Below are 13,306 nucleotides of genomic sequence, written 5' to 3' on the forward strand. Positions count from 1 at the left end.
TGCCTCCTTAGGTGTCTTTATAAATTGATCACTAAGGTTCTGGATAACAGAGTGGCTATATTTGCTGACAAGTTGATTAGTAAATACCAAAATGCTTTCATCAAGCATAGAAACATTATGGATGCAATCCGTACCCTCCACGAGGTGTTGCATCATACTCATCATAAGAAGAAAGTGGGCATTGTGCTTAAGTTGGATTTTGAAAAGCCGTATGATAAGATAAACATGGATTTCCTTCTTGAATGTCATAGTAACCGTGGCTTCGGGCCGACCTGGTGTGGATGGGTAGAAAAAAAATACTTCACAACGGTACCTTGAGCATCAAACTCAATTATGAGACAGGCCCTTACTTCTAGAGTCACAAAGGGGTTCACCAAGGCGACCCCTACTCTCCCTTTCTGTTTAACCTTGCTATGCAACTCTCTCGAAGATGGTTACCAGTGCTCAAAAAGAAAAGATGATAACTGGTCTTGCGCCAGACCTGACCGAGGGGGGGGGGTAGCGATCTTACAATATGCCGATGATACGGTGATTTTCTTTGAGCATGACTGATGTCTACTACACAACCTTCTTCTTGTAGACATTGTTGGTCCTCCAAGCGCAGAGGTTTGTAGGACAGTAGCAAATTTCCCTCAAGTGGATGACCCAAGGTTTATCAATCCGTGGGAGGCGTAGGATGAAGATGTTCTCTCTCAAGCAACCCTGCAACCAAATAACAAAGAGTCCCTTGTGTCCCCAACATACCCAATACAATGGTAAATTGTATAGGTGCACTAGTTCGGCGAAGAGATGGTGATACAAGTGCAACATGGATGGTAGATAAAGGTTTTTGTAATCCGAAAATATAAAAACAACAAGGTAACTGTCGGTGTCAAAACCGGCGGATCTCGGGTAGGGGGTCCCGAACTGTGCGTCTAGGCGGATGGTAATAGGAGACAAGGGACACGATGTTTTTACCCAGGTTCGGGCCCTCTCGATGGAGGTAAAACCCTACTCCTGCTTGATTAATATTGATGATATGGGTAGTACAAGAGTAGATCTACAACGAGATCAGAGAGGCTAAACCCTAGAAGCTAGCCTATGGTACGATTGTTCTTCGTCCTACGGACTAAACCCTCCGGTTTATATAGCCACCGGAGAGGGCTAGGGTTACACAGAGTCGGTTACAATGGGAGGAGATCTACATATCCGCATCGCCAAGCTTGGCTTCCACGCCAAGGAAAGTTCCATCCGGACACGGGACCAAGTCTTCAATCTTGTATCTTCATAGTCCAGGAGTCCGGCCAAAGGTCATAGTCTGGCTATCCGGACACCCCCTAATCCAGGACTCCCTCAGTAGCCCCTGAACCAGGCTTCAATGACGACGAGTCCGGCGCGCAAATTGTCTTCGGCATTGCAAGGCGGGTTCTCCTCCGAATACTTCATAAAAGATGTTTGAACACAAGGATAGTGTCCGGCTCTGCAAAATAAGTTCCACATACCACCGTAGAGAGAATAATATCTGCACAAATCTAATCTGCTGACGTACTTCGTAGCGTGACATCATGCCACGGCCAAGCCTTTATTCGAATCGTTTTACCGTCCCACCTCAGCGTGTTTAGAGAGGCGGTTTCCTCGGCACGTCTTGTCAAAGCAGAGATCGCGTCCCCTTATTCCGGGATTCTCATCAATACGGGCTTGGGTAACCCAACCGCGCCATTAATCACGGCGCTTGGGAGATAAGCGAGTTTTACCAGGCTGGCGTGGGCACATAGTTTCGGCCGCCCATATAAGGGGATAAGGATCCACCCTTTCCATCTACGCCTTCTTCCTCCTTTGCTTATCCATTTCCGTGCACTCGAGCTCCAGCGCCCAAGTCCGCACTTCCCACCTCAACCTTCTCCAGCCATGTCCGGAGCGGGAGGCAGGTGGATGGCCTCCTCCGTCACGGAGAGGCACATCAAAAAGTTGAGGAAGGCCGGATACTTGTCTAACGACATTGCGCACCGGCTCCCGGATGAGGGGCAGCTCATCCCCACCCCCAGGCCCCATGAGAGGGTGGTGTTCCTCCCCCATTTCCTAGCGGACTGGGCTTCCCTCTTCACCCATTTGTCCAGGGGCTCATGTTCTACTACGGCCTGGATTTCCACGATCTGGCCCCGAACTTCATCCTCAACATCTCGGCGTTCATCGTCGTGTGCGAGGTCTTCCTCCGCATCAAGCCCCACTTCTGCTTATGGCTAAAGACCTTCAATGTCAAGCCGAAGGTAGTGGGCAGCCGGCAAGTGGAGTGCGGAGGCGCCATGGTGGGCAAGATGGCCAACGTCACATGGCTCGAGGGCTCCTTTGTGGAAACCATCAAAGGGTGGCAATCGGGGTGGTTCTACATCACCGAGCCACGTGACCCTGAATGGGCAGCGGCCCTCGAATTCCGATCTGGCATCCCCACACGGCTCACCTCATGGAAAGAGACGGGCCTATCTTGGGGTAATTCGGCAGAGCTGACCCGACTCCAAACCTGTGTCAAAGACCTGATCGACAGGAAGGTTAAACTTGTCACCGTAGTCCAGGTCATGCTCTTCCGTCGGATCCTCCCGTGTCAACGACGGGCTTTTAATTTGTGGGAATTCGACCCGGCCCAGCACCAAACTTTGTCCAGGCTCTTCGACACAACACACGAAGTGGCTTGGAAGGTGCTTTTCAAGAGCTCCGAGGTTCACCCTCCCATTACTGAGGATCGCGGATTCTGCACGAAGCGCCAAGCCAGCGCGGTAAGCTTAGTTTACCCATTACAGGTTACTTGTTTTTCATAGTTTGACTCTATGCGGGATTTAAGCTCCCATTCCTTTAACAGGACTGGCAGAATAAGTCCGGACAGATCGACTGTCCGGCTCCTTTGCCCGAAGGCCCAGCAGATGCCCGCTTGGCAAAGCTGCTTGTTCCGACCTCTCACGTGGTGCCAGAGAGGAAGGTCAAGAAGAAGGCCACGGGAACTCGAAGGAGCTCCCGGCGCCTGGTGGTGTCGGACTCATCGCCCGACGACCCCGAAGCGCGCTCCTCCTTCGAAGACGAGGAGGAGGAAGAGGAAGCCTCTCCCCCTCCAACGGGGGGAGGAAAGAAAAGGAAGGCCGCCCCAACTGGGGAGGCCGGAGGGTCCAAGAAGGGGAAGACCCTTCTTCCGGACTACACCACCGACGCCGAAGACGGCGGAGAGGAGTGGCCATCCAGGGCCAAGCCCCTGGCAAAATCTTAAGTATCCGGATACCAGAATAACTCATGGCGTTCCTTTATTGCACAGTACCTTCTGACGTCGAATATAATCATGCAGTCCGCCCAAGGCTCAGCTCGACGATTCGTCGAGCGGCTCCCTGGATTCGTCGGATGTGAATAGTCTTTCACTCCCGACTGCTACCTCCCCTCGCCCTACGGACGATGCCGAGGTGGAGTCCCACAAGGGGCTAAGCCAGGAGGAGGTGGTCCTGGAGGCGCCGCAAGGCGACCTCCTGGACTCCAGGCCCAAAGGGGATAAAACCCCAGAGGAATCTAAGTCCGGCCCTTGGGCCGGACATCGCACCGGAACCTTCAGTGGTTCCGGAGTCCGGCAGGTGGCCCCCTCGCAAGGAGGGCAAGCCTACGACGCCGGTGGCATCCGTCCATCCGGAGGCACCGGACAATTTGCGGGAGGTGCTTAACGGTGCCTCCATCGACGAGGAGCACCGCATTATTATGAGTGCGGTGATCCAGAAGGTTCAGTCCGCCAAGAGCGGGCTGACAGAAGCCTGTGCCAGCCTTCTAACAGGCTTCGAGGTATGTATTTAAAACATGTAAAAATATTACCACATAGACAGTAGCCCCTGATGCTCAGTTTGGTGTTCGGAAAGAAAAGAGAGGATCTAAAAAGATATACGCAGGAGTCTAACATAAATATGTCAATATGGGAATGCAGGATGCGCTGCTGACCACTGCCGCACTGACTGCAGAGGTCGATGCATTGAAGCAGAGCCTCGAGCAGTCCGAGAACGAGCTCGGCCATGCCAAGAGGCAGCTCGAGGAAAAGGAAGGTAGGTAGTACCTTATATAAGTATATAAAAATACCTGGTTGCAAATAATGACAGGACTAACGTGGATGTTTACATGGGCCACCACCGAGGTGGCGACCCTGAAGGAAGCGCTGTCCAAGGCCGAAGACAATGCGGCCGTGGAGCGCACCGAGCGAGAGAAACAAGAGGCGCAGGTGCTGGAGGTGTGGCAAGAGCTCAATGCTCTTGTGAAAAAACACGAGAGTTTAGAGCTTGACTCAAAGACTCAAGAGTCCGAGCTTGCCTCGACACTTGAAAGCGCCAAATCTGCCAAGGCCGAAGCCCAAAAAGCCCTCCAGGAAATTGAGGCAATGAAAAAGATAGCGGCGGGTAAGGCATTCTTTATGCAAAGCAAGCACGTGAAAGTAAATTACCTGTTACTTACCCCAATCCGGAGCTCTCCAAGAGCATTCACAGATCTGCCCCGCGGTGTGTCCGATGCCGCCGCATTCTACCAGGCCGAGGAAGGGAGCTCGACGGAGAAGGTGTTCTGGTCCCAGTATGCTGAGGCCGGACACCCGGTGCCCCTGAGCGACCAGCTGAAGTAGCTGGTCGAGCTCCATAAGGAGGCCGAACAGGCCATGAAGGGCCTTATAGGGCGGCTGTGGCCTGGTGAGGCCATGCTTGGGACCTACTTTGGGCTGGTGAGGCGGTTGGTGGATGCCTGTCCACGCCTTGAAGTCATCAAGCGCTCCATATGCATCAAAGGCGCCCGTAGGGCCCTTGCCCGTGCTAAAGTGCACTGGGGCAAGCTGGATGCTGAGAAGCTGGTGACAGAAGGGCCACCGGAGGGGAAGGAGCATCGCAGGCCCGAGATGTACTATGAGGGCGTCCTGAAGGGTGCCCGCCTTGTGGCGAACGAATGTTCCAAGGATTTGATTTTTGAGTAAGCTCGCTCGTGTTTATCCTGTGCGCTGAAAACTTGTTCATATGCGCTAAGCAACGCTTTTTGAATTTCAAATGTTACCTTCTGTGCGGCCGTTTATTAAATCTGAGAGATGCAAGTTGTCGACTTCTACCCCCATGCCACGAGTGCTGGGGTGTTCGGGATAAACCTGAGCGCTCTTGTTCCCATTCTTGGTTCCTTCGAGGGAGGCGCTAAGCACAATGAACAAGGTAATCGGACTTATAATGCTTTATCACTCTCACTTAGCCATAGAATTCTATAATTTTAAATTTCGGCGAAGCCCCTAGTATTCGGAAGACCGAGTTCGGGGCGCTATCCACGCCTAGGCCGGACAAAGCCAGCTCCTCGCTCTAAGCGGCATAAGTCTTTAGGGACTCGAAAAACCTCTCGAACAGCGACCGGCTCTCGCCCTATCATGACGGTTAGTTTTAGGTTTATCTACTGAGGTGTTAACCCAGCTCAACTGGGGCACAATCGCAGTACTTCTCCCAGCGCTACCTTAGCCGATATAGCGGAACGTAAGGTACCAAAACAAGGGAGCCGGGCAAACCCAACTATTGACCCAAGACATGATTCGGAGCCGATGCATATAATGCTATAAGTTCGGGGTGCCGCACTCATGAGAGTGTTCGGTCTTCTCACACCGTATTATGGGGTACTTAAGCCCCTGGTGTATTGGCCGTACCAAAGTGTACGGTTGCATAATGTCATAACTGAACATGTTTACATAAGAAAAAAATGAATGCAATAATAGACAAGAGCTATTTATTGTTTATTAATAGGCTGCTGTGAAAGCAGAATGATACAAATAGTGCGATAAGCAAGAGATAGAATTATTTGACATGCCTGCCTCCAGGGGCAAGCTGCGGGACTTTATGTAAGATAGGTATTTAGCTCGTTAAAGAGACCACCTGGACATTCGACGTAGCTTGCTGCCTCCCTGGCTGTTGCATCGTGTGTTCGGCGATTGTACTGCCGGACAGGCCTTCCGGAGAATAGAGTCCTGAAAGTAAGAAAAGAGAAATGACGGGAGCCCCTAGTGCGGTTGAGCCGCATTATGGGCGTGCCGTGGTTGTGCCCCTCCCCTTATGCCCATGGTATTTCCAGAGTGTAATTATGTACGTGTGGTACTGGTTTCAAAATCTCGCGAGGGCTGGGGTTGGGGCCGCATTGCTATGCTTGCTCGGAACGTGCCAGACAATCTTGTTGTAGGTTACTCCGGGTGCGCTTGACGGTGTCCGGACGTTTAACAGCCGGACTGGAGAATTGCCTTGAGAGGCTACTTTGTACTTCCGCCTCGAGGGCCGCCGTGTGCTCCTCTGTTCGGAGAGAGCGTTCGGTGTTTCCATTGAATGTAATGACTCCTCGAGGGCCTGGCATCTTGAGCTTGAGGTATGCGTAGTGCGGCACCGCATTGAACTTTGCAAATGCGGTTCGCCCGAGCAGGGCGTGATAGCCACTACGAAACGGGACTATGTCGAAGATTAACTCCTCGCTTTGGAAATTATCCGGGGATCCGAAGACCACTTCGAGTGTAACTGAGCCTGTACAGCTGGCCTCTACACCTGGTATGACGCCTTTGTGGGTTTAATCCTTGAGGGATCTATGCCCATTTTTCGCACTGTATCCTGATAAAGCAGCTTCAGGCTGCTGCCGCCGTCCATGAGGACTCTAGTGAGGTGAAATCCGTCAATGATTGGGTCTAGAACTAATGCCGCGAATCCGCCGTGACGGATGCTAGTGGGGTGGTCCCTTCGATCAAAAGTGATCGGGCAGGAGGACCATGGGTTGAACTTTGGGGCGAATGGCTCCAACGCATATACGTCCCTAAGTGCATGCTTCCGCTCCCTTTTGGGTATGTGGGTTGCGTATATCATGTTTACCGTCCGCACTTGCGTGGGAAAACCCTTCTGTCCTCTGTTGTGCGGCGGCCGGGGCTCCTCCTCGTCATCGCTATGCATCTCCTTGTCTCTGTTTTCGCCACTTAACTTGCCTGCCTGCTTGAACACCCAACAATCCCTGTTGGTGTGATTGGCTGGTTGTTTGGGGGTTCCGTGTATCTGGCACGAGTGCTCGAGTATCCGGTCCAAACTGGATGGGCCCGGAGTATTTCTTTTGAGTGGCTTTTTCCGCTGACTGGGTTTAGAGCCTCTGAATCCGGCATTAACTGCCGTATCCTCAGTATTGTCGCCGTTAATGCGGCGCTTGTGCTTGTTGCGACGCGACCTGCCATTGTTGTCCTTGGTATCCGAATTACCGGGGCTCTTGGTCATGTTATTACTACGAGCTAGCCAGCTGTCTTCTCCCGCGCAAAAGCGGGTCATGAGTGTTGTGAGGGCTGCCATGGATTTCGGCTTTTGCTGTCCTAGGTGCCGGGCAAGCCATTCGTCACAGATGTTATGTTTGAAGGCTGCAGGGCCTCTGCGTCTGGACAGTTGACTATTTGATTTTTCTTGGTTAGGAACCGTGTCCAGAATTGTCTGGCCGATTCCTCTGGCTGCTGAATTATGTGGCTTAGGTCATCGGCGTCTGGTGGTCGCACATAGGTGCCCTGGAAATTGTCGAGGAATGCGGATTCCAGGTCCTCCTAGCAACCAGTTGACTCTGCTGGCAAGCTGTTAAGCCAATGTCGAGCTGGTCCTTTAAGCTTGAGCGGGAGGTATTTGATAGCATGTAGATCATCTCCGCGGGCCATGTGGATATGAAGGAGATAATCCTCAATCCATACCGCAGGATCTGTTGTGCCATCGTATGATTCGATGTTTATGGGTTTAAAACCCTCGGGGATTTGATGATCCATTACTTCATCTCTGAAGCATAGTGGGTGTGCGGCGCCTCTGTACCGGGCTATATCACGACGTAGCTCATATGAGTTTTGCCTGCTGTGTTCGGCCTGGCCGTGTTTGCCATATCCGGCGTGACGGTTATCGTCATGTGTCATGGGGCGCCCACGCGATCCATAGATCGATCTTGTTTGCCTTGCCTTGTCCTCCAATATGTCTTGCAGGTCTGGTGCATTTCCCCGTGCCTTGGTATTTTTTGAGCGGCACCGGGGTGCGGCTTGAATGGATGGCCGAGAGGCCTCTCTATCGCGGCCATGAGGTGGCCGGTCGGCCACGTCCTGCGCTGGTGACGTGGGTTTAGGTGCTTCCTCCTCTAATTGGGGTAGCATCCTGCGCTTCGGGTAGCTCTTAGAGGGGCGTTCGAGTTTATACTCTTCGGCCGCAAGGACTTCGGTCCATCTGTCGGCCAGCAAATCTTGGTTAGCCCTAAGGTGCTATTATTTTTTCTTGAGGCTACTTGCCGTGGCCCTAAGCCTGCGTTGGAAACGCTCTTGTTCGACGGGATCCTCAGGCACGACAAATTCGTCATCGGCGAGGCTTGCCTCGTCTTCGGAGGGAGGCATGTAATTATCGTCCTCTACATCTCTGTCTGCTGCTCTCTTCTGAGGGCTGGCTTCTCCATCCTCCTGCGCTGAATCCTGCTGGAGGGGGTTGTCTTCGGCACTGTCCGGGGTGTTATTGTCTCCGGTGCCGGAATCGCGGTTTTTGCTTTGGCGGGATTTAGAGCGGCGCCGCTGACGCCGGCACTTAGGCTACTTCTTGGAGGGGTCATCCTCTGTTGCTCCATCGCCATTCCCTTCTTTTGGGGTGTCCACCATGTATATGTCATATGACAAGGTGGCCATCCAGTGCCTGTTAGGCGCTGGTTCTTGGTCGTCTCCTGCATCGTCATCCATACCGTCGATGTCTTCGCAGTCGAAGTCGAGCATGTCGGTTAAATCATCGATAGTGGCTATGAAGTGGGTGGTGGGTGGGCTTCGAATTTCTTCATCGTCCGCATCCCAACCTTGCTGACCGTAGTCCGGCCAGGGCTCTCCTGATAAGGAGAGATATTTTAGTGAATTCAGGACTTCGCCAAAGGGCGAGTGCTGAAAGATGTCCGCGGTGGTGAACTCCATGATCGGCGCCCAATCGGGTTCGATCAGCAGGGGTGCGGAAGGCCCGGAGTCCGAAAAGGAGTCCGGCACCTTGGAGTCACGGGCTTCGCAAAGGACAAGGCTGGTATTCGGCTCGATCGCCGTAGAGATTGCAGCCCCCGAGGCGGTGTCCAACCACCCGTCCTCGATCGATGCAGTCGGCTCCGAACTAAGGGTCAGAGCGGACACCTGAGCGGCCTTCTGGGCACTGTCCGGCGACAGAGCTAGGTCATGCCCATCGTGACAGTGCGGCGCGCTCGGCTGTGGCTCGAATCCGTCGAAGATCAAGTCTCCGCGGATGCCAGCCGTGTACTTCAAACTTCCAAATCTGACCTGATGGCCAGGGGCATAGCTTTCGATCTGCTCTAGATGGCCAAGTGAATTGGCCCGCAGTGCAAAGTCGCCGAATATGAAGATCTATTCGGGGACCGCATCGTTGTTGATGATCGGAGGAGCCATCGGGCCTAAAGGTGACAACACAGAGGAACTCTCAATGAAAGCACCAATGTCGGTGTCAAAACCGGCGGATCTCGGGTAGGGGGTCCCGAACTGTGCGTCTAGGCGGATGGTAACAGGAGACAAGGGACACGATGTTTTTACCCAGGTTCAGGCCCTCTCAATGGAGGTAAAACCCTACTCCTGCTTGATTAATATTGATGATATGGGTAGTACAAGAGTAGATCTACCACGAGATCAGAGAGGGTAAACCCTAGAAGCTAGCCCATGGTATGATTGTTCTTCGTCCTACGGACTAAAACCCTCCGGTTTATATAGATACCGGAGAGGGCTAGGGTTACACAGAGTCGGTTACAATGGGAGGAGATCTACATATCCGTATCGTCAAGCTTGCCTTCCACGCCAAGGAAAGTCCCATCCGGACACGGGGCGAAGTCTTCAATCTTGTATCTTCATAGTCCAGGAGTCCAACCAAAGGTCATAGTCCGGCTATCCGGACAGCCCCTAATCCAGGACTCCCTAAGTAACTAATGACAAATGTGAGCACAAAGGGTATTGCAATGCTAGGAAACAAGGCCTAAGGTTCATTTTCACTAGTGCAAGTTCTCTCAACAATAATAACATAACTGGATCATATAACTATCCCTCAACATGCAACAAAGAGTCATTCCAAGTCACTAATAGCGGAGAACAAATGAAGAGATTATTGTAGGGTACGAAACCACCTCAAAGTTATCCTTTCTGATCGATCTATTCAAGAGTCTGTAGTAAAATAAGACGAAGTTATTCTTTCCGTTTGATCTATCATAGAGTTTGTACTAGAATAACACCTTAAGACACAAATCAACCAAAACCCTAATGTCACCTAGATACTCCAATGTCACCTCAAGTATCCGTGTTCATGATTATATGATATGCATCACACAATCTCAGATTCATCTATTCAACCAACACAAAGTACTTCAAAGAGTGCCCCAAAGTTTCTACCGAAGAGTCAAGACGAAAACGTGTGCCAACCCCTATGCATAAGTTCACAAGGTCACTGAACCCGTAGGTTGATCACCAAAACATACAACAAGTAGATCACGTGATATCCCATTGTCACCACAGATAAGCACATGCAAGACATACATCAAGTGTTCTCAAATCCTTAAAGACTCAATCCGATAAGATAATTTCAAAGGGAAAACTCAATCCATTACAAGAGAGTAGAGGGGGAGAAACATCATAAGATCCAACTATAATAGCAAAGCTCGCGATACATCAAGATCATGCCCTATCAAAAACATGAGAAAGAGAGAGAGATCAAACACATAGCTACTAGTACATACCCTCAGCCCCGAGGGTGAACTACTCCCTCCTCGTCATGGAGAGCGCCGGGATGATGAAGATGGCCACCAATGAGGGATCCCCCCTCCGGCAGGGTGACAAAACAGGGCCCTGATTGGTTTTTGGTGGCTACAGAGGCTTGCGGCGACGGAACTCCTGATCTAGGTTATTTTCTGGAGGTTTCTGTATTTATAGGAATTTTTGGCGTAGGTCTCACGTCAGTGAAGGAAATATTCCCTAGAGGCAATAATAAAGTTATATTTATTTCCTTATATCCCGATAAATGTTTATTATTCATGCTAGAATTGTATTAACCAGAAACATGATACAAGTGTGAATACATAGACAAACCGAGTGTCACTAGTATGCCTCTACTTAACTAGCTCGTTTATCAAAGATGGTTATGTTTCCTAGCCATGGACAAAAGAGTTGTCATTTGATTAACGGGGTCACATCATTGAGAGAATGATGTGATTGACTTGACCCATTCCGTTAGCTTAGCACTTGATCGTTTAGTATGTTGCTACTGCTTTCTTCATGACTTATACATGTTCCTGTGACTATGAGATTATGCAACTCCCGTTTACCGGAGGAACACTTTGTGTGCTACCAAACGTCAGAACGTAACTGGGTGATTATAAATGTGCTCTACAGGTGTCTCCGAAGGTACTTGTTGGGTTGGCGTATTTCGAGATTAGGATTTGTCACTCCGATTGTTGGAGAGGTATCTCTGGGGCCCTCTCAGTAATACACATCACTACAAGCCTTGCAAGCAATGTGAATAATGAGTTAGTTGCGAGATGATGTATTAGATAACGAGTAAAGAGACTTGCCGGTAACGAGATTGAACTAGGTATTGAGATACCGCCGATCGAATCTCAGGCAAGTAATATACCGATGACAAAGGGAACAACGTATGTTGTTATGCGGTTTGACTGATAAAGATCTTCGTAGAATATGTGGGAGCGAATATGAGCATCCAGGTTCCGCTATTGGTTATTGACCGGAAACGTGTTTTGGTCATGTCTACATTGTTCTCGAACCCGTAGGGTCCGCACGCTTAAGGTTTCGATGACAGTTATATTATGAGTTTATGAGTTTTGATGTACCGAAGATTGTTCAGAGTCCCAGATGTGATCACGGACATATCAAGGAGTCTCGAAATGGTTGAGACATGAAGAGTGATATATTGGACGACTATATTCGGACACCGGAATGGTTTTGGGGGTTATCAGACATATACCGGAGTACCGGGGGGTTATCGGAACCCCCTCGGAGGTTAATGGGCCTCATGGGCCCAAGTGGTGGAGGAGGAGAGGCGGCCAAGGGGCAGCCGCGTGCCCCCCCTGGCTCCTTTATATACGGGGCAGGGGGGCACCTCTAGACACAACAATCGATCCCTTGGATCTCTTAGCCATGTGCGGTGCCCCCCTCCACCATAGTCCACCTCGATAATATCATAGCGGTGCTTAGGCGAAGCCCTGCGACGGTAGAACATCAAGATCGTCACCACGCCGTCGTTCTAACGGAACTCTCCCTCGACACTTGGCTAGATCGGAGTTCGAGGGACGTCATCGAGCTGAACGTGTGCAAGAACTCAGAGGTGCCGTAGTTTCGGTGCTTGATCGGTCGGGCCGTGAAGACGTACGACTACAGCAACCACGTTGTTCTAACACTTCTGCTTTTGGTCTACGAGGGTACGTGGACACACTCTCCCCTCTCGTTGCTATACATCACCATGAGCTTGTGTGTGCGTAGGAAATTTTTGAAATTACTACGAAACCCAACAGTGGTATCGGAGCCAGGTTTTATGCGTTGATGTTATATGCACGAGTAGAACACAAGTGAGTTGTGGGTGATACAATTCATAGTTCTTACCAGCATGTCATACTTTGGTTCGGCTGTATTGTTGGATGAAGCGGCCCAGACCGACATTACGCGTACGCTTACGCGAGACTCACTACTAGAAAAACCCCTACTAATGGCGCACCTATTATGGCTATTAATGGCGCATCTGTGGTGCGCCATTGATAGCACGCCATTAGTAATTTTTACTAATGGCGCACCACCTGGTGCGCCATTAGTATCTGGTATACTAATGGCGCACCTCGGGTGCGCCATTAGTATATGCCAGGGTGCGCCATTAGTATGCCTCCCAGGGGCCATGTATACCCAGGTGCTTTGGCATACTAATGGCGCACCACCTCTGGATGCGCCATTAGTAACCACGGCATACTAATGGCGCACTGCCCAGTGATGCGCCATTAGTATGCACTGTCATACTAATGGCGCACTGTCATGTGATGCGCCATTAGTATGAATATTAGGTTTTTTTTAATTTTTTTATTTTCTGTTTTTTGCACAGGTTACAAAATGTATAGTTTGACAAAATATAGACAGCACACATCAACAACAGATTCATCAAATGTATAGTCTTTGAATACAATTCATCATATTAGTCTCTGAATACAATTCATCATATTAGTCTCCGAATTGAAAAGACCGAACAAAGATAGAACATTATATTACAAGTCTCGAGACCGCGAGTAGCGAGTCTGTCTTCACATTACAAGTCGA

Source organism: Triticum dicoccoides, chromosome 6B (assembly GCF_002162155.2).
Source record: "Triticum dicoccoides isolate Atlit2015 ecotype Zavitan chromosome 6B, WEW_v2.0, whole genome shotgun sequence".
In the NCBI taxonomy this organism is placed as follows: Eukaryota; Viridiplantae; Streptophyta; class Magnoliopsida; order Poales; family Poaceae; genus Triticum; species Triticum dicoccoides.